This window comes from Sciurus vulgaris (genome assembly GCF_902686455.1).
Source record: "Sciurus vulgaris genome assembly, chromosome: 2".
NCBI lineage: Eukaryota > Metazoa > Chordata > Mammalia > Rodentia > Sciuridae > Sciurus > Sciurus vulgaris.
In genome coordinates, this window is record NC_136462.1 from 78,700,761 (window position 1) to 78,723,079 (window position 22,319).

At 39.7% G+C, this 22,319-nt stretch overlaps 1 long non-coding RNA gene and 1 gene segment (V, D, J or C); one reads left to right on the forward strand and one right to left on the reverse strand.

Moving 5' to 3' along the window:
* Positions 1 to 22,319, reverse strand: part of LOC306654819 (T cell receptor alpha chain MC.7.G5-like) — a 517,362-nt gene that overhangs the window by 214,369 nt on the left and 280,674 nt on the right.
* Positions 5,930 to 22,319, forward strand: part of LOC306654825 — a 54,643-nt gene continuing 38,253 nt past the window's right edge. The window contains exon 1 of one of the 2 annotated variants that reach the window (XR_013762064.1): positions 5,930 to 6,014. This is a non-coding gene — a long non-coding RNA (uncharacterized lncRNA). Of the gene's footprint in view, positions 6,015 to 9,536; positions 10,123 to 22,319 lie in introns of those variants that run through there. The other variant, XR_013762065.1, reaches the window with a different exon arrangement.

Consider the following 22,319-nt stretch of genomic DNA (forward strand, 5'->3'; position numbering starts at 1 on the left):
TCCTGGCAGTACTTCTAAGCTCTGAGGTGGCTGTGGCAATTTTGCTGAGGAAGAGTTGATGAAAGCAAGAGTTGCCAGAAGTGGTGTTTCCCAGGAGTTGCTGTTGCCATTGGTGCAATTCATTCATCTGTGTTTATTTATTTATTTATTTATTTTTCTGGAAGAATCCTTGTGTTCCCAATCTGCATAGCAACTCAATTACACCACAAGATCAACCTTTATCACTAGGTGTCGCATGATAAGGTTATTTTGTTTTAGATGTGGTGCTGCACAGATTTCCAAAAAGAGTTTTTTTTTGTTTTTTTTTTTTTTTTAGAAGTTTGATGGAATTGCATAAGAAACACAAGATTGCTTAACTTCATGTTATGTCATATTGCATTAGTTGCTATTTCTGGATTCTACTGAAATAGCTTGGTGCTGGAATCAATTGGTGCTGGAATCTTATTAAAAACTCTCAGGAAGAGTTAGAGAAAATGCCCTGGAATTTTGATGTCTACATCCTCAAGGTGCATATGAATTTTGACAAAAGGACTGTTCTAGATAGAGATGATCTTTCTTATGTTGGAATTCTACCTCCAGGAAGACAATAATGAGCTGCTAAGCTGAAGAGTAATTTAGAGCTTGTCTGGTCATGAGAGGTGCAGGTGCTAACTAGACATCCGCTCAAACGTATTCAGATCTCTAATCAGCACAGCTTTCTATAGGATGGTTATAAAGAGAGACATGGTGTCCATGAATATTAACTTTGTTTCGTTAGGGAGTACAATTTTCTTAGATATTGTGTTCATGTATACAGTCTTAGGCAAGTGATACTGCAGGTGTGGTAGATTGGCACAAGGTCAAATTATACTCCCTATGGATTAGTGTCAGCAAGGTGCACATGGCGTTTGTTGACTGTTCACGTGAGTGATGTGGTTATATACCTCACTTGGGTACAACCTCTCTTTTCTTTGTTTTGCATTTTCAAGCACAGTTATATTCATTATTATAACACTTCTGACTTTTCTCCACCTACTCTCTTCTCCCGAAGGGGGAAAAGTATTTCTTGATCACTCTTATTTTAATTGCACCCTTCATGCTCTCTCTCAGTCTATTTATTGCTTTCATAACACTCATCCTAACTTGCATGCACATTATTTATGTATCTGTTCTTTCTCTCCCATCAGACTGTCAGGAACCCTGTTGTTAGGCATATTTTTCCTTAACATTGTATCTTTGGCATCTAACAGTGCCCGTGACCTATCCATAAATAAATGCAATCAAAAGCAACATGATTGCTATAAGGCTTTAGTGTGGTGAGGGTGAGCAAGATTGCCTTCAGGCAGGTCCAATTTCAGTACTAATAAATGGGGAGTATATTCTTTGAGACAAATGGAATAGCCTGAGCAAGAGTGTAGAAGTGGTGAAGCACAATGTGTTTTTAGGGAAATCCTTGTCTCAGGAGGCATCCTGGGGTGGTTCTGAAGAAGAGAGAGGTGATCTGGAAGGCTGCTCTCCAGTACTGGGCAAGCCAGGCGAGGGTAGACAGGCAGGGCACAGTGTGTGCTTTAGTGTGGGGGCGACTAGGGACTGGGAAACTGGCCAAAATAGCTGTGGAAAGGCTATTCTGGCTGCGTGTTCTGGCCCACCTCCTTGCTAAGTGACATGAAGGAAGACAAAATGAAGTCAGATAGTACTGTGAGAGACACATTGCCAGTGTGTACGACTGGAGTAGGTGGCTTGCTTTGAGCTCCACAGGGAGACAAAACTCAGACAATGTGCTAATTTTTAAATGACTTGCTTTGTTCTGAGCAAGTGCTATTTTATTGTCTTCTGCCTGGTTACTTCTGATACTTGAAGCTGGGTAGGGGATACTTCTGAGAATGAGGCCTGGACACCATCATTCTATTCTTTGAGCCTTTAATAGGGTCCTCTCCAGGCTTCAGAGCACCACGCACAATTCCTACTTTCCAGCCTTTTCCAGCAGGCCTCCTCAGACTCCTGCCGCCTGGGGCATTTTTTGGCTGACTTCTGGGCTTCTTGTGTTCTTGCTTTTGCTCTGTGCTCTTTCTGAAAGCCCAGGAATACAGATCCCTGGCTGTAAATGTAGATTGATGAGGCTGATAAATTGGGTTCTTCCTGGAAGTTCACTGAATAGCATCCATTGTTGAATAATCATTCTAATTACACAGAATATGATAAATCTCCTACCACTGGGAGGATGTTTGTAACATTCGAGTATTAATCAATAACACAGATAGTGTCCTTTTAGGCTGGATTGGAACCACAGCTCCCTTCTCCTGCACAGACATTATGGTTGGAATTGATGACCCTCTGAGCCTTTCTGGACCCTAAAGGAAAGAGAACAGGAGCATCTCCTGATGGACTTCCTGGCGGCTGGTCAGGAGCTCCTGGTGTCAGGTGCCATTGGCTTAGTGCCCCTCTGTATGGCTCTGAAATGAGTTCTGACACCAACTGCCTGGAGTTAGGCCAAACTTGGTTGGTTGAAAGTGCAGTCCTCCACAAGACTGCGCTCACATCAGCCCCAGGTTGCTCTCACTTCTAACCAGTTGGCTAAGTTTGGGGGTTCCCATACCCCTCAGGTTTGATAGTTTCATAGGGTGAGTCGTAGAACAGAAAGTGCTATACTTAATCAGAACCTTTCAAGGGAGAGATACACCCAGTGATACCTGCATGTGAAGCTCCTTGTGGTGCTCTTGTGGAGACCTGGATGGTGATGGTTTCTCCCAGACATGTTGTGGGACAGTACATATTGAGTATTGCCAGTGGGGGATGTTCACCCGAGCCTTTGGTATGCAGAGTTTTACTGGGGTTTGATTGCATGCTGCCCTGTGACTGAACTTTGGTCTCTAGTCCCTTATGGATGTTCCAGCTAAGACCTTCAGTATCTGCTTCTTTGGAGGAGGCAGGGCACAGGGTTAGAATTCATATGGTGTGTTGCAAAACCCCTACCATAAATCATGTTTTTAGACCAATTGGTGGTCAAAGCTCTTAGGGATAAAAGACACTGCTATGAATAGAACATTCCAGGTGCCTCCTGATCACCTCCCCAAAGGTAAGGGAGGAGAGCAGACATCTGGTAGAAAATTGATTTTTTTACCATTTGAGCCCCAAACCAAAAGCAGACACAACCTCTCATCTATTCTGAAGGCCTTAAAGTCCGAGAAGTGACATAGTGCCAGGTGGGGACCAGCCCTGCAAGGGAGACCTTCCCAGACCAGGCTGGAGTAGGCAAACTGGGCTTCTCCTGCTTTGAATACTTGACGGATTCAAACTGTGAGCTCGAGGGTGGGGGGCAGGCGGCCAAACAGGAGTCGGACAAAATCGACAAAATCGGCAAAATTGGCAAATTGGCCAAAGCAAGCTTTATTGGAATTTGGCTCTCGGTTGAAATTCCCAGCCCTGTTGGGTACAGGTCAGGGTGGAGAACCGGCTGCCCAGGTCTTTATAGACCAGAATAGGAGGGGGAAGGCTTGAAGGTTTAGTGTGCACCTGGGGTTGGCTGGGGACTCTGTTGATTGATGGGCGGTTGCAAGACACCACTAAGGTTTATTTGCTGGCGTCTGATTGGTGGTTCTTTGGCGCTCCTGGGCTGCCTGATGCTCCCCACTGCTCTCCTTCGGTGCTTGCAGTGGGTTCCTAGCTGTTTTGTTCCCTCCCACGTAGCCGCTTAAATTCCGCCCTAACACAGGCTCCCCTGGAGTTTCCCAGATTAGGAAATGGGGTTTATGGGAGGTGTGACTAATAACAGATTTGCCAAATCCTTGCCTGTTTGATCTTATTTCCTTCCTATCTTCAAGGCCTGTTTTGAAACAACAATTCCATACTAAACCCATATCTCTCACCATGCATGAAACTAAACTCAAAATGGATTAAGGGCCTCGGAATCAGACCAGAGACCCTGCAGATTATAGAAGAAAAAGTAGGTCCAGATCTTCAACATGTCGGCTTAGGACCAGACTTCCTTAACAGGACTCCCATAGCACAAGAAATAAAAGCAAGAATCAATAACTGGGATAGATTCAAACTAAAAAGCTTTCTCTCAGCAAACGAAACTATCAGCAATGCGAAGAAAGAGCCTACAGAGTGGGAGAAAATCTTTGCCAATCATACTTCAGATAGAGCACTAATTTCCAGAATCTATAAAGAACTCAAAATACTCTACACCAAGAATGTAAATAATCCAATCGATAAATGGGCTAAGGAAATTAATAGACACTTCACAGAAGAAGATCTACAAGCAATCAACAAACATATGGAAAAATGTTCAACATCTCTAGTAATAAGAGAAATGCAAATCAAAACCACCCTAAGATTCCATCTCACCCCAATTAGAATGGCGATTATCAAGAATACAAGCAACAACAGGTGTTGGCGAGGATGTGGGGAGAAAGGTACACTCATACATTGCTGGTGGGGCTGCAAATTAGTGCAGCCACTCTGGAAAGCAGTGTGGAGATTCCTTAGAAAACTTGGAATGGAACCACCATTTGACCCAGCTATCCCACTCCTCGGCCTATATCCAAAGGACTTAAAATCAGCATACTACAGAGATACAGCCACATCAATGTTCATAGCTGCTCAATTCACAATAGCCAGATTGTGGAACCAACCTAGATGTCCTTCAATTGATGAATGGATAAAGAAACTGTGGTATATATATACAATGGAATATTACTCCACCATGAAGAATGATAAAATTATGGCATTTGCAGGCAAATGGGTGAAATTGGAGAATATCATGCTAAGTGAGATAAACCAATCTCAAAAAAGCAAAGGACGAATGATATCGCTAATAAATGGATGATGACACATAATGGGGGGTGGGAGGGGTTAGTGTTAGGGTTAGAGTTAGGGTTAGGGAGGGGGGCAAGCATGGAGGAAGGAAGGACTGTATAGAGGGAAAAGAGGGGTGGGAGGGGTGGGGGAAGGGAAAAATAACAGAATGAATCAAACAACATTACCCTATATAAATTTATGATTACACAAATGGTATGCCTTTACGCCATGTACAAACAGAAACAACATGTATCCCATTTGTTTACAATAAAAAAAAAAGATCAAGGCTTATGATATTGCTGCAGGGCAAATTAAAATTAACTAATTCATTCATTGAGTCAACTAGTATTTTTTGAGTGCCCACTATGTGCAGAGAAGGTACTAAGTGTTGGACATACTAAAAATAACTAAGAGAATCATAGTAGCTGATCTCACACAGCTTAGATTTGGTTTGGTGGGTAGAGGTGACCTTAGAGGATGCCCAACAGAGAAATCTTCCTGAAAAACGTAGTATCTATGTTAAGACCAAATGGATGATTATAAGCAAATGGTGTGGGTGTGTGGGATGATGGGCAGTGTCAGGGGGCTGAACAGAAACAGAAGGCAGCAGGCAGAGGAAACAGATGTGAGAGGGCCCTTGGACTTGGACTTGTGATTGAGCTGCTCCAGTGCCTGTTCTTTTCCAAAGAAGATCCTCCTGCAGGTGGACTGGTGGTGTGGCTTGACCCTTTCCTCACAGGCTGACTCAAGGTCCTCTCTGTTTCATGATGTGGGCCTGACCCCGCAATCCTTCCTTTGACTTCTGCGCTCTGACACGAAAATGCGCCCACTGACTTAATTCTTTACCTATGTATACTTTTCCTCTTTGAGGTCATTTAAAGATTCTCCCATGAAGGTGTTCCGAAATAACTACAGACAGTACAAATACGTCCACTGCCTCAGGGTACTGATACTGATACTGCCAGTGGCACACATATTCTATTTAGTTAAGTTTCTTGATTGGAAACTGTTTTCTTGTTGGCTGAATTATTTCCTTATCATCTCATATGTGTTTATTTCATTTAAAAAAAGTATCCTCAGTATGGCCAGGAACCTTGATCCATAAACTTATTTCTCCATTTTTTTTTTTTTTTGGAAAGGGATGGATAAACATTAAAGAAGGTTTAGAAAGTACTTCTGGAATGTAAGATTATCGACTGTACTGCAAATGGAGAAAGGGGAACACCAAGCGGCAGGTAGATTCTTTGACACCTTCTCTTCTCGAGTGTGCTCAGCTAACAATCTCACTTCTTGCTTCACTAAAAACATAGAAATCATCATGACACATCTTCTCACTCCGAGTCTGCTGATCGTATCGTACACACATTCTGTCTTTCCTCCTGTTGAAAGGACACATCATCCACGTCCATCTTAAGGCCAGTCTCTCTGTGTCCTGGACCCTGTCACCTTCGCGGACGCGAAGACTTCATTAAGTCAGCTTCCCTCCTCTGCATTATCAGTCTCTCTGTCTGCTGGATCATTTAAGAAATAATATTCAAATATGTTACTCTCATCTGTACTGTCGTATACCTGATAAAATGTCTCCCGTTTGACTTTTTTTATTTCCGTGTCCTGGGGGAGGTGAGGAAAGGAGGGATGAGTATGACTGTTTCATCATGTGAGTTTCCTTGTATTTTCTCATTGAAGTCTTTGTTCTGTCCCTCTCCTCCCTCTCCCAGGATTCTTTAAAAATAGTTATAGTTCATGTTTTATTCTGATTTTGAAGCATTATATATATTCATAATAGATGATGGTAAAAAGAAAATTTGAAAAAGAGAAAAATCACCTTTTAAAATCAAGCATGCAGAGATAAGCTTTGTTAACAACTTGGTGTATTGGATTTATATATGCACATTTACAAAACTTTAACAATGTGGTATACTCAGTTTATTTATTGTATTTTCCCCTCTTAACAACAAGAGTAGTTCTGGATCCTTAGCATGGCTTTTATGCCTGTATTTGTATAGAAATAGCCACGATTTCTTTAATCATTCTACTATTGGCAGACATTTATGTTTTCCCCAATTTTTGGTATAATAAAAAAGTGCAAATAAAATATTTAGTATAATTAATTATATACAGGTATGATTTTTTCCTGTGTGTTAAATTCCTGGGAATAGAATTAACTGGAAGAGTGGATAACCTCCTACTTTCTCTCTGTCTCTGTCTTTCTCTTCCTTAAGTGAGGGCAATGCTCAGCATCCAAGGTGCTCTTTTCATCACTGGACCTTTGTGTCCTCAATCAGAAGCCTTCAGGTGCTCCAAAGCACTCCTTAGCTCTTTAGCTATTGGCCGTTGATAACATTTCTTTAAAATCTGTCTCTCTAAATTATGAAAGTGATTCATCTGACTGTTATCATCATACAATACAGAGATGGGTAAAAGAAAAAATTCACCCTCCTTTCTTCCTGTCCCTCCTCCTTTTCCTGCCAGTTGCACACTCCTGCAGTAGCCAGAGATGCAAGCCCATGCATGCCTCCCTATAGACTTTTATGTAAATAGGTTTTTTTTGTTTTGTTTTGCTTTTGTGGATAATTGAATCTCATTGCAATCAATATTTTTCAACTTTCCTTCTCTAATATATCATAAACATCCTTCCAGTCTAATGCACAGGGATCCAATATATTTTTTCTAATGAGTACATTATAAGCATGATATTGCAGATTAGTTGCTATTGCTGGGTCAGCAACTTAGGTGGGACTCAACTGGGCATTTCTTCTAATCTTGGCTAGACTCTCATGCATCTGAAGTTAACTGTAGTTCAGTTGCAGGTCAACTTCTCTGATGTTGGCTGATCTTTCTATCATGTCCAGGGCCTCAGCTGGAACTGGACTGACTTGCTACTGGTCCATGTTATCTCTTCTTCAGGAGGTTATTCACACAGTAAAAACAGAGATCTTGACAGGCATACAAGTGCAAGGTCTCTGCCTGGTGTGATGGTGCACACCAGTAATCCCAGCTACTCAGAAGACTGAGGCTGGACTGCAAATTTGAAGCGAGCCTCAGCTGTGTAGTGAAACCCTGCCTTAAAATAAATGATAAAAAGGGATTGGGGTGTAGCTCAGTAGTAGAGCAATCCTGGATTTAATTCCTTCCTGCAGAGATAGAGAGAGAGAGATGGGGTGGGGTGGAGGGGGAGACACAGAATATGCAAGGTTTCTTGAGGTGAAGGTTTAGAATTTTTACACTATCACTTCTGCCATTTTTTATTGGCCAAAGCAAGTCACAAGGTCAACCCAGATTCAAGGGATGAAGAAATGGATACCACCTCTTCATAGAAGAGCAGTAATGTCATGTTGCAAAGTGTATAGATACGGAGGCACATATAATTGTGACTTTTTTCCCCCAATCTACCACCTAAGGATGTTCCATTATTTAGCCCATCAGTCTACTGGTGAGAATTCACCTTTTCTAGGGCATTTAGTAAATATTGATGAATTGACATCCCAAAAGTTTGCATTAGTTAATACATTCATTAGCAGTGTGTGATAACATGTTTCATCACATTCCTCCAAAGATTTGTCAATTTGTTACATGGAAGTGCTATATCTTTGCTACTTGATTTTGTATTTTGTTAATTATCTGTGAGGTCAAATTTATATTCAAAAGCTTATTAGTCATTTTATTTCTTTTCTATGGTTAATTGCTTTTTTGAGTCTTTTGTCTACTTTTTCGATTGAACTGTTAAAATTTCTTATTTATAAATGCTGTTTGTTTTTTAGAATATAGCCAGGTCTGTTATAAAAGGACAAGAATTTAGATTGTTCTTAGAGTCATTGACCCAATGATATCTACTATCTAGGGTAGCTGAGCTTTGTAGCCTGCTGTTCCTAGGGAAAAATTGTGTTTACATCATACCAAGAACAAATTCTGGCAGAACTTTGCTATACCTATTCTTTCAAGGAGACTTTTCTTGCCTTTCATGAGTAACATTAGGATCAATTTTCTTATTTTTCATTTTTACAAGGGAGAAACCTGTACATAAAAAAAATAATGGAGAGGCTTAAAAATGCTAAGGTACAAAACGAAGACACTTCATCTTTTCATGACATTTTAGGGATATAAATTCAATTTTCTATAAGCACAACACAAGGTTAGATGCTGCTGCTGGTGGTAAAATATGAATCAGACAAAGTTCCTGACAGAAAATTTAGAGTCTAGTACAGTTTATGTGCTGCTGAGTTCAATAAGGACTCTGAGAATCCACAGGCACACCAGGCATTACCTAAGCACTGAATAAATATCAACAATAGCCATAATTATAGCTCATATTTATTGAAAACTTTTACCAGGTCAGGCTCCATGTTTCTTTTATATATTTTTGCCCTTCTATGTTAAGTATATACATGGCTGTATTTTTTTTAGTTAAAAGAAAACAAATTTATTTAAAGTTGTTACTGTATTCATAGTACTTTTTTCAATCAACGAATTTTGAAAATCCAATACTATTGAAAATGTTTTTTGGTTTTAAAAAGGAGTTCCCCATTTTCTAAAAGGTTGAGACCTACCAACCAATAGGCAGGACATGGGACAGGATTTCCCTTTTACTGAGGATTGATACAAGGTTAGTTGTGTATGTGTGTATATGCACGTGTGTGTGTGCAGGATTAATTTAGGATTAATTCAGGAATTCAGCTATTTAATTATCAACCTTAACTTCAGTTTCTGGCCTGTAACCAGAATCAATCTGCTGGTCTCATTTTTGTGCCCATTTTGAGTCCCCAGGCCTGTAGGAGGAGCAGGAATCCTGCCGCAGGATCCCAGGTCTTCATTGCAGTGGGAGACTGCTGGCTGTGTACCTGTGGCTCACTCGGTTATTACAGGAGTAAAGAGCCAACCCCAAAGTCAGTGTGATAAAGGAACACAGCTGCTAACCACTCTTTAACAGTAAGAACAAACAAGCACACACCTGGTCATCAGCACTGGCTCTCCCTCTTTGCCCCTCCCTCATGGCTCACCTACGACCCCTGAACTACAGGGCACAGGAAGCCAACCACAGAGCTCCTTAGAGCTCAGCCACGTCCTCCACCTCTCACTCCTGGTGGCATAAGAGGGCTTAGAAAGAGGACACATTCATTGCTCCACACAGTTGAGGATGGGAAGGGAACAAAGCTGCTTTTTACTCAGTGTCACTATTGTTCTCTCAGAGTATGGCGGGGAGTTACTCGTTGAAGATGTGATAAATAGGGAAGACTTGAAAAGTGTCCTTGATGTGACTATGGGAAATGAAAAAAAGATATTTGCCTCCCATTTGTGAGTTTTCAAGTGCTTGTGAAGTTGAGAAGACACTGAATAAATCTGAGAGTAAGTCAGACAGAAGATGTTGTATTTCAAATAGAGATATTGCAATGTGTTTTTGAAGTAATTCTGTTAGTCATCTTATTTTTTAAAAATCATTTTTTACAATGAAGAATGCCTTTAGTTATGTTCCCGATTTTAGTAGAAACTTCATAGTCCTTTATATTGATTGAGTACATTAGACCTAAATCAGCAATTCAACATTTAGCTGTTTACTAATTGGGGAGTCACAAGGTTTGTAATCAGAGCAGCCCCTCATAGTAAACCAGTTAACGAAAAGTAATCACAGTGTTCTCTAACAGACATTTAATGAGTGAGGTTTCTGCAACATTTCTAGTTAACAATCTTTGGAACTATCAGGATGCTATTTACAGTATTACAGGTAAGCTCTTTGCTCTTTTTAGTTAATAGAGGCAAGTAGAAAACTTTATCATATGATAGAGAGTGTGGATTTAGTTTACGTTTTGTGTTAACTGGCATATAAGTATACTTTAACTACTCTTATCTACCTACATGCAAATAATAACTAGTGTTAGTGGACAACTTTCTCTGTGCCAGGTATTGGTCTGTGTGCAAATCAAGATTGTCATCTGTGGCAAATCCAAAGAGTAACTATTGACTGCTATCCCACTTGTTCAACCCCAGGGCTGCAAAGGCCCCAGCATTTTCTAAGCCCAAAGAAAGTACTTGGAAGGCTTAATGTAGAGGGTTTAGACATTTTGTCACTCGCATGCTCCTCACCGTTAGCAGGCCATACAAAACTGGGGGTTGCATTGTGCCTACAGGCAGGGGGAACATAAGGGGTAGTTTGCATGCTCACTGTGTAGGTGGATTTCTTCAGATGTTCCGAGTACACTCTTTCACTTCACAACCAAGGTTACCCTGCTGTGATCCTCACCCAAAGATTGGAGACCAGGAAAGTGGCCAGTTTACCCTCTTCATTCCCTTCATTGTCAAGTTCTCTGGAGTCCCTCTTATCTCACTGTACAGAACTGCAAGCTTTCCTGGGCACAGACAAGTGTTTACCCTAAACCACTAAAAACAAACAAAGGAGTGAAGTATGGAGAAATTGAATAATATGTTCAAGGTCACAGAGCTAAAACACAAGGGATCAGAAACGGCCAGTCTGGCCAAACCGCCTGTGCTTTTCCCCTCTGTCCTATACTGCTATTTTATTTCATCAAAGGTTTATTACTAACCCAGGGTTTTTCAGTCTTAAAAGTCCTTGAACAATAACCCTAAAATTTCTTTAGTGTTTCATAGAAAAGAAATATGATATTTAGTTTTAACTTGACTTTTAATCAGAGCTGAATCAAAGATATTTTGGGCTCATAAAAATTCATTTCCACAAAGAGCTGCTAGGAGAAAGTACACATCTGTTCACTAGGCCATTATTTCAAAACTTCAAGAGTATGTGCAGGCTGGGTCTTTTCAGCACTCCACTAAAACATAACTCAGTGTGATGAGATCAACGAGCAACTTACATTTTAGTAGACAACAATAGGGAATAAAAAAAAAATCGACTCAGTTTTTCTATTGAGCCATTCTGACTTCCACCGGTTGACACCTGCTGATTGATGACCTGCTGGTTTGGGCCAATTCAACAACGCAATCACACAGATGTATACAAACAATGTGGAGAAGGGGTGTCTGTTCTCTTTTGAAATGATCCCATTTTGGAGTTAGATTTATGATTTTTTAAAATTGACAACAGTGGCTCCTCTGAGTTTCTAAGAAGGTGGAGAATGAATGTTTGTTAGGCTTTGAAAGTCAATTGTTCAGAAATTCCCAAACATATGCTGGTCAATGGGTTTGATGTCAAAACAGAAATGATGAATAGAGAGGGGGACATTTCTTAGGAGTGCAGCCTGCAATCCAACTCCTTTGAGTGCCCTTAAGGGAGACCAATTGCAAGGCTGGTATTTACTACTGCATTTGACTTAGTTGTGCCATTTACATGGTAATGTTTTCAGTTTAACTTGGGAATGTTATTTTAAATTCTATACACACTGCATATAAACGTGTCCAAATGAGTTATCTTATGTGTTTACTGTTTCTCAATGTTTGTTTATGTGCCTATTTGAAATTGCCATTTGCCAATCACTGCTTTCCTTGTAATATACTATCAGCAGGGTCCCTTGACAAGGAATATGGTTGTCCTTGGCTGCCTCTTGTAACACATTCTCATATTTGAGGCATATACCAAATTCCTTACTAACCCAAGCTATTTCTTTTAGGAAGTATCCAGGTTAATGGTTTTCAGCTGTGGTGTTTGGTTTCCTGGTCTTAGAAGCAGCACATAACCCTTGCTAGGCCCGAGGGAGTGTGTGATACATGAGGAAGCCATTTGCCATTTGTGTAGGAGCTGGTTTGATACAGTTGACCTGGTGGATTTGGGGATAGATGTAGTCAGTAAACATTTTGCAATTTACTCAGATGGCAAACCAGGACACCTTTATTTTCTATAATGACTTAATTCTAGCTCCAGTAATTATTTTGACTAGTATCAGAAAACTTACTTGAAGCAAACATTTAAATCATATTTTTTTTCCTAAGTTAATTCAAGAGTTTCTCCACCAGTTCTGATTTCCTCACTCCCTCTCCTTGAGGTGACTTTTGAGTTTTAGAGGCCTCATATGGTGTCCTGGCATTGGTTTGGGGCACCTGGCCTAACTGGCATCCTGAGTTGCAGTGATTTGGATCTGTCTGGGACATTATTATTCCTTCATGTCCAGCTGTCTGAGTCCCTACAGGTGGTTGATTGTTGATCTGCTTGCTCTGTGTCCTTTTTATCATAATATTAGGACCCTGTAGATCCACCAAGACTCTCCCAGTTAATTTTCATGTGTTTTGTTTGTATGTGAAAGTCCAGCTGCCTAACACCAGTCTGTCAGAATGTGATGCCTTGTGCTCTCTGGGCCTATTGTATCACTGCACAGATATCTGTGCCCTGGTAGAAATTTTCAAGGAAACTGTCATTCAGAATTTCTAAGAGGAGTTAGTCTTAAGTGCCCTTACCCCCAGATTCCTAAAAACCTATTTGCAGGCTACACTATTGCCTCTTCTCACTCCCCTGCTGGGGTTGTGGAGATGGGGCACAGGGATATTCATCAATGTCTTACCTCCTTTTGTCTCTGTCATCCCTAGGAATTTCCACAGATCAAGACAGTTGCATTAAATATAAGGTTGCATAATTGGTCTTTGTATTAATCTATATTCTAAAAGAACTTTTAAAGGTCTAATCTTTTTTTATTTTATTTTTTTTTTTGTGGTATTGGGGATTGAACCTGGGGCCTTATGCACGGTAAGTAAGTGCTCTACCACTGAGCTACATCCCCAGCCCAGGTCAACAAAATTCTTTGTGGAGCTTCGTTAGGTAGATATTCAACCCCAGGACTGCAAAAGTCCCAGCATACGGCTTACTGATCCCAGAGAAAGAACTTGGAGGACTCAACAGAGGATTTGGACATTTTATTACTTGTGCAATGAACTGGGATAAAATGGAAGGCTGTGTTATGCCTGCGTGCATGAGAAATATGCACAGGGGCAAATCACTGTCAACTGTACATGTGGGTATCTTCAGGTGTTTTATGTCTACAAGTAGAACCGAGTTCATTCTGCTTTGATCCCCTCCTAAAGATTGGAGATAAGGCAAGTGACCAGTTTCCCTCCTCCTTACTCTCCATTCTTGAGAGTCATTCTTGATTTAGCTTCAGGAACAAGCAGCCTTCTAGGCACTGGCTTGGGCTTATCCAGACAGTGAGCATGACTGGTTGAACCCTATTGATGGTCGGTCCTTCTGGCTTGTCCAGTCCTTCCAACCTAATACCGTTGGGTGTGGCTAACCCATGTTGAGTCATCTTATTAATAGAAGCTATCAGGAGTGTCCCCAGGAGCCCCATCATGATCAAGGTAACCCCATGATTCAGGAAATTTTGAAGCTTTAGAGGTCTCTGAGGAACTGGTATAAAGGCCAGGCCTATGTTTGGGGAAGGCTGAGATCCTTACTACACATTAGGAGAAGAACCAGCAGATCTCAATGTAATATAAATTTTCCCATTGTCCTTCAGAGTAGGGCCCACTGTAAACACTTATCTCAGCTTGACAGAAGTTGGGAGGTGATTGGTCCAGCACTGCTGCTTGCAGTACTCTGCATGCAGATGTACTCACTGCTTCCTGTGCTCCAACTCTCCTCAGGCCGTGTTTGGGTTACAGGGTCTGTCACTGGGAGTATCCACACTTGAGGGACAACCCACCATGGAGTAAGATACATGTCTGCTAGCTCAGATTCATTAATTCAACTATATATTTTTTAAATGTGCTTTTGTGCTGGAGACTGTTCTGAATACAGGGCATTTGGTGGAGCTTAGAGGTTAATAGGAAAGACAGATTTATACAGATAATCTCAGAGGCATACATAGACATTATGGATAAGGCCTACAAAGGAAATTTTAGGGATCTTTGAAACAGTAAAACAGGAGGAACAAATTTAGATTGGAGGGGAGGAAGTGTTCATTGAGGAAGTGACATTTAATTCAAGATTTAAAGAAGGTAAATATTAGCCAAGTAACTGGAAACACTGATTGGATTTGAGCTGGTAGGAATAGCAGTTTTGAACTGCTTCTCCACTACTGTCAAATGAGGAAATTGTTCCCTAATTAATCCTGAAATTCACTGGCCCTTTATATAAGGTCCTTACTGCCTATGGGGGTTAAAAAGAAATTTAGGGAAAATATTTGGTGAAGTCCTGAAGAAACATTCAAAGAGAAGAAAGCTTTGAAATGTTTTCAGCTTATCTTATGCCAGTCCACAGCAATTGAAGGCTCTCTTCCATCTCTTAGGAGGCTGGTGCCCTTGGGATTTGGCTCATAGATCCTCTGTGCTTTTATTCCATGATGCCTTGGGACCACAATCAAGACTGGCTTTATTATTTTTCACAGTCACAGTTTTTCCAAGCATAGGGAGCAGGAGTCATTGTGGAACATTACGAACTCTTCCCTGTTGAGAGAGCCAAGTGTGTCACAATGGGAAGGTCACTTAGTTCTGATACTCAGTTTAAAGTGTGCAGGAATGAAAGCCATGGAAGACCTCAAACTAAACACTGCGAGATGCCTGAGTATTAAATGACAGTTCTGCTAATGTTGGACATTGAGGTTTTTCCTTCTCTCCACATTTTTTTGAGGGTATTGAACTTAGGGGTGCTTTACCACTGAGCTATATTCCAATCCTTTTTTATTTTTATTTTGAGACAGGGTCTTGCTGAGTTATTTAGGGCCTCTCTAAGTTGCTGAGGTTGGCCTCCATTTTCTGTCTTCGTGCCTCAGCCTCTTGAGTCACTGGGATTTCAGTTGTGTGCTGCCATGCCTGGCTCCTCTCGCTCTTGAACAAATTGATACAAAGGAACTTCTGGCTGTGGCATCTTTACACCCAAAATTTTGTGTGATTTTATCTTCCACACAGTAAGGCTGATGAGAAAGCGGGCACCAAGAAATCTAGTTCTGTGAACCATCTTTGTGTTGACTCTATAAGGAAAATTTTGTCCCTGTTTGTGTTTTCTCTTGATTTTCACTTGTAATCTTACTGGATGAAAAGTGTTGATTTTCAGGAAGGATTAATGGACCCCTGTCATAAAACCTTTTTCATAAGAACAGTGTTTTGTTTTTCCTCTCTATTAGGACCAGCATCTCCTGTGTGAAATTCTCCAATTTCGTATGGAGCCTCCAACCTCAGAGTTCTTGACTTCCTCTACCTAAGTGGCTCAGGTGTGTCCAGTACTTATTAAAAATAGGCAGGTTGGAACATGTATCACCAATAGGAGGCTGCTGTTGGTAATTACTGGGACCGACCCACAGACCTGGACCTGCAAAGCACTCCTGAAAGCCGAGAGGAAGCGTTGCATGTCTTCCCGCTGTGTGTCCTCTTTAGTCACTGGGAAGAAAAGCCATGTCTTAGCCTGGATTCTCTTACATTCAGTCTGAGCAAAGGTTTGCACAAAGGGCATGTATTTAAGAAGGGATTCCAGGGAGCAGGAGTGAGGGGTCAGGGCATAGATTGGACAGTGGGGAACGCCAGTTTAACGGTGCATGATGGAACCGGCTACCGTTGTGTATAGTGGTGCTTGATCCTGCCATGACCTTCTGAAGAGTCTTAGGGATGTGTCTCAGGTTTCTCCACCTTCATGGGGGGAAGGAGAGTGACATCTTGAAGGTGAAACCATTTACTCATTTTTTCCCCCCATTGTTCCAAAGTGGTCCCATCTCTCCTTATTCTTTCTCTTCTTCTTACTCTTACTCTTTCTCTTTCTTCTTGTGCTGGAAATATAGGATCCAAGATGTAAGAAAGCCAATAATGTGAAAGACCTTCTAGAATAGGTTTTATGCATTGAGCTTAAAAAGTTATCAGTTATCACAGAGGGCAAAGGACAGAGTTCAAGGGAAAGGGAATCTAAGAGAGAAAAGAAGTTATTAATCTATTTGATGTGCTTGAAGCATTTGGGAGAAATTTATTAGTAAATATTTTCAAAAATTTGTTGAAAACTTAGAAAAATAGGAAATTGATATAGAACAAATGGGAAAAAATGACGCAGTATTAACTTTTTAAAAAAAGTTGTGCAAGGAAATAAATGTAACCATAGTCCTCATGTTTTCTGGACAGTGACAATATTTACCTGACCATAATCATATATATAGTGACTACAGATTTAACCCAGTTGTGATATAACTATGTTGAGAAGGTAAGAGTAATGATGAGCTACCAGAGAAGGAAGTTAATGGGTAATATTTAATGTTGATAAGTGAAAGATATAATCATATTATATAAATATTTCTAAAATGGAGTTGGGTTAGAAGGTAGGGGAAGAGCTTTGTACTACTATTTTTATGGCAGAGTGATGAGGGAACAAATCTGTGTAGCTCTATGGACATTTTAAATATGAGAGAGGTAGCATTTTGATTTTAAAATAAAAGACCTTAGTTATAATTTAATATATGTGATTTAATTTGCTGAATAACAATAAATAAGATAGGAGAGATAGATAGTAAAATAGGCAGATAGTTAAAAATGGACCCCATAAAGGCTTCTCTAAATATAAAGGTCACTCCGTGAGATTAACCTGTAGAAGCATCCAAATATTCCAGCCAACTCGTTTGTCTCCGGTGATGAGAAAAGGGAGGCAGGACAGACCTGAGTGAAGGCTAAGACCCAACGATGAACCAGTCAGAATGTTTGGGGCTCAAGCAATAGCCTTAATACCTTTCCACTGCGGTAACAGATTTTGACAAACAGCCTTGGTGCTTTTCCAATAAATGATCAGCACAGATATTGATCCAGCCCCTGCTCAGTAGTACACTCCAGTGGCAATTCCTATCTGGTCCCTTCTTGCCCTGTGGGAACTCAGTCTCTTTTCTTCACATTTGAATAAGTCCTATTCTTTTATGCTCGCTCTTCCTCGCTTGTGGATTTCATTCTCGGAATTCATGAGATGAGAACCCAGAAGGAAAGCGCTGGCAGGAGGTTGGGGTCTGCTATAGCAGCAGGGGCTGAAAATTTGGTTTCCACAAAACAATGATGGCAGGAATACTTGTGTTTCAGCATGAGAATTCCACTGGGGCTGGGAATAAAAACAAAGAACCCTTGGGGTTATAAATGTTGAGACCCATTGATTTAGATTCAGTGGGTTTGATTGTTTATTTCACGAATTTCCACAAATGCAAGTTTCCATTAGAGAACCTCTGTGGAAGAGAAACTTAGAACCTATATTTTTTTTTCCCAAAAAAGTCATGGAACGTTCCCAGACCCAGCCTTCACCAGAACTCTATCTCTATACCACAAACCACACAACAGAGTCAACCTTCTGCCATGTTTCCTAAGCAACTATTTTTTTTCTGTGTTACTTATTATTAAGAAAGGCCAACTGCTGGGCTTCAGTAGGAAAGAATTTGGAAATTAAAATATGAAGTACTTCTTATTTTATTTCTTAACTTCTTCCAAAACTTAAGGTACTAGCCAGCATGACTAACAAACTCATGATGCAATTAACTATATTGCTAATAATATGTACCTTTATATAAAACTTTATATAACATGTGCAGGGGACTGTGTTAAGCACTTTTCTTTCTTTCTTTTTTTTTAATTTTTAATTTTTAATTTTTTAAATTGTAAACAAATGGGATACATGTTGTTTCTCCGTTTGTACATGGCGTAAAGACATACCATTTGTGTAATCATAAATTTACATAGAAAAATGTTGTTTGATTCATTCTGTTATTTTTTCCCTTCCCCCCCACCCCTCCCACTCCTCTTTTCCCTCTATACAGTCCTTCCTTCCTCCATTCTTACCACCCTCCCTAACCCTAACTCTAACCCTAACACTAACCCTTCCCTCCCCCCCATTATGTGTCATCCTCCACTTATTAGCGATATCATTCGTCCTTTGGCTTTTTGAGATTGGCTTATCTCACTTAGCATGATATTCTCCAATTTCATCCATTTGCCTGCAAATGCCATAATTTTATCATTCTTTATGGCTGAGTAATATTCCATTGTATATATATACCAAAGTTTCTTTATCCACTCATCAATTGAAGGGCATCTAGGTTGGTTCCACAGTCTGGCTATTGTGAATTGAGCAGCTATGAACATTGATGTGGCTGTGTCTCTGTAGTATGCTGATTTTAAGTCCTTTGGGTATAGGCCAAGGAGTGGGATAGCTGGGTCAAATGGCGGGTCCATTCCAAGTTTTCTAAGGAATCTCCACACTGCTTTCCAGAGTGGCTGCACTAATTTGCAGCCCCACCAGCAATGTATGAGTGTACCTTTCTCCCCACATCCTCGCCAACACCTGTTGTTGCTCGTATTCTTGATAATCGCCATTCTAATTGGGGTGAGATGGAATCTTAGGGTGGTTTTGATTTGCATTTCTCTTATTACTAGAGATGTTGAACATTTTTCTGTATGTTTGTTGATTGCTTGTAGATCTTCTTCTGTGAAGTGTCTGATCATTTCCTTAGCCCATTTGTCGATTGGATTATTTGCATTCTTGGTGTAGAGTGTTTTGAGTTCTTTATAGATTCTGGAGATTAGAGCTCTATCTGAAGTATTATTGGCAAAGATATTCTCCCACTCTGTAGGCTCTTTCTTCACATTGCTGATAGTTTCCTTTGCTGAGAGAAAGCTTTTTAGTTTGAATCTATCCCAGTTATTGATTCTTGTTTTTATTTCTTGTGCTATGGGAGTCCTGTTAAGGAAGTCTGGTCCTAAGCCGACATGTTGAAGATCTGGACCTACTTTTTCTTCTATAATCTGCAGGGTCTCTGGTCTGATTCCGAGGTCCTTAATCCATTTTGAGTTTAGTTTCGTGCATGGTGAGAGATATGGGTTTAGTTTCATTCTGTTGCATATGGATTTCCAATTCTCCCAGCACCATTTGTTGAAGAGGCTATCTTTTCTCCATTGCATATTTTTGGCACCTTTGTCTAGTATGAGAAAATTGTATTTATTTGGGTTTGTGTCCGTGTCCTCTATTCTGTACCATTGATCTACCTTTCTATTTTGGTACCAATACCATGCCGTTTTTGTTACTATTGCTTTGTAGTAGAGTTGAAGATCTGGTATTGCAATACCCCCTGTTTCACTCTTCCTGCTAAGTATTGCTTTAGCTATTCTGGGTTTCTTATTCTTCCAGATGAATTTCATAATTGCTTGCTCTATTTCTGTAAGGTATGTCATTGGGATTTTAATTGGAATTGCATTGAATTTGTATAGCACTTTAGGTAGTATGGCCATTTTGACAATATTAATTCTTCCTATCCAAGAACATGGAAGATCTTTCCAACATCTAAGGTGTTCTTTTATTTCTTTCTTTAGTGTTGTATAGTTCTCATTGTAGAGGTCTTTCACCTCTTTTGTGAGATTGATTCCCAAGTATTTTATTTTTTTCGAGGCTATTGTGAATGGGGTAGTTTTCCTAATTTCTCTTTCTGAAGATTCATCACTTATGTATAAAAATGCGTTGGATTTATGGGCATTGATCTTGTAACCTGCTACTTTACTGAATTCACTTATGAGTTCTAAGAGTTTTCTGGTGGAATTTCCAGGTTCCTCTAAATATATAATCATGTCATCAGCGAACAGGGATAGTTTGAGTTCTTCTTTTCCAGTTCGTATCTCTTTAATTTCTTTGGTTTGTCTAATTGCTCTGGCTAGAGTCTCAAGAATGATGTTGAATAGAAGTGGTGAAAGAGGGCATCCCTGCCTTGTTCCAGTTTTTAGGGGGAATGCTTTCAGTTTTTCACCATTTAGAATGATATTAGCCATGGGCTTAGCGTAGATGGCCTTTACAATGTTAAGGAATGTTCCCACTATCCCTATTTTTTCTAGTGTTTTGAGCATGAAGGGGTGCTGTATTTTATCAAATGCTTTTTCTGCATCTATTGAAATAATCATGTGATTCTTGACTTTAAGTCTATTAATGTGGTGAATTATGTTTATTGATTTCCTGATGTTGAACCAACCTTGCATCCCTGGGATGAAACCCACTTGATCATGGTGCACTATCTTTTTAATATGTTTTTGTATGCGATTTGCTAAAATTTTGTTGAGAATTTTTGCGTCGATGTTCATTAAGGATATTGGTCTGAAATTTTCTTTCCTTGATGAGTGTCTGTCTGGTTTAGGTATCAGTGTGATATTGGCTTCATAGAATGAGTTTGGGAGGGTTCCCTCCTCTTCTATTTTATGGAATACTTTGAGAAGTATTGGAATGAGCTCTTCTTTAAAGGTTTTGTAGAACTCGGCTGAGAACCCATCTGGTCCCGGACTTTTCTTTGTTGGTAGGCTTTTGATGACTTCTTCTATTTCAGTACTTGAAATTGGTCTATTTAAATTGTTTATGTCCTCCTCGTTCAGTTTAGGCAATTCATATGTCTCTAGAAACCTGTTGATGCCTTCAAAATTTTCTATTTTGTTGGAGTATAGATTTTCAAAATAGCTTCTAATTATGTTTTGTATTTCAATCATGCCTGTTGTGATATTTCCTTGTTCATTCCGAATTTTAGTGATTTGAGTTTTCTCTCGTCTTCTCTTTGTTAGTGTGGCTAAAGGTTTATCAATTTTGTTTATTTTTTCGAAGAACCAACTATTTATTTTGTCAATTTTTTGTATTGTTTCTTTTGTTTCAATTTCATTGATTTCAGCTCTGAGTTTAACTATTTTCTGTCTTCTACTACTTTTGGTGCTGGTCGGTTCTTCTTTTTCTAGGGCTTTGAGCTGTAGTGTTAGGTTGTTTATTTGTTGAGTTTTACTTCTTTTATTAAATGCGCTCCATGAAATAAATTTCCCTCTAAGTACTGCTTTCATAGTGTCCCAGAGATTTTGATATGATGTTTCTTTGTTCTCATTTACCTCTAAGAATTTTTTAATTTCCTTCCTAATATCTTCTGTTATCCATTCATCATATAATAGCATATTGTTTAATCTCCAGATGTTGGAATAGTTCTGTGTTTTACTCTTTCATTTATTTCTAACTTCAATCCATTATGATCTGATAGAATACATGCTAGTGTCTCTGTCTTCTTGTATTTGCTAACATTAGCTTTGTGGCATAATATATGGTCTATTTTAGAGAAGGATCCATGTGCTGCTGAGAATAAAGTGTATTCGCTCTTGGTTGGATGGTATATTCTATAAATGTCCGTTAAGTCTAAATTATTGATTGTGTTATTGAGATCTATGGTTTCTTTGTTCAATTTTTGTCTGGAAGATCTGTCCAGTGGTGAGAGAGGCGTGTTAAAATCACCTAGTATTATTGTGTTATGGTCTATTTGGTTTCTGAAATTGAGAAGGATTTGTTTGACATACATGGATGAGCCACTGTTTGGGGCATAGATGTTTATGATTGTTATATCTTGCTGATTTATGCTTCCCTTAAGCAGTATGAAATGACCTTCTTTATCCCTTCTGACTAACTTTGGCTTGAAGTCCACATTATCTGAAATGAGGATGGATACTCCAGCTTTTTTGCTGAGTCCATGTGCATGGTATGTTTTTCCCCATCCTTTCACCTTTAGTCTATGGGTATCTTTTTTATTTATTTTTTTTTATTGTAAACAAATGGGATACATGTTGTTTCTCTGTTTGTACATGGCGTAAAGACATACCATTTGTGTAATCATAAATTTACATAGAAAAATGTTGTTTGATTCATT